Genomic DNA, 260 nt, shown 5'->3' with positions numbered 1-260 from the left:
CTTGGTCTTGGGGGTCCTGCCAATATTTTCCCTTTCAATATTTATTTTATTTTGAGGCAGTTGTTTCACTGACTTCTTCCAAAGCTAGTTTGTCATCGGTATTGTTACAGGGAGCTCACCAGAGATGACTGTTTGGGGGGCTCCACCTCAAGCCCTGGCACCCTGGTACCCCTATACCCGAAGAGTCTGGAATGTTCTGGTGGAAGATCCACCTCAACTCCCCTCCCCATCTTTTTTCCTAAACCTGCCCCTGCAAAGCC

The sequence above is a fragment of the Peromyscus maniculatus genome, chromosome 1, assembly GCF_049852395.1.
Source record: "Peromyscus maniculatus bairdii isolate BWxNUB_F1_BW_parent chromosome 1, HU_Pman_BW_mat_3.1, whole genome shotgun sequence".
Classification (NCBI taxonomy): domain Eukaryota; kingdom Metazoa; phylum Chordata; class Mammalia; order Rodentia; family Cricetidae; genus Peromyscus; species Peromyscus maniculatus.
The sequence above is the reverse complement of the archived record's forward strand: the minus strand, read 5'-3'. Positions refer to the sequence as shown.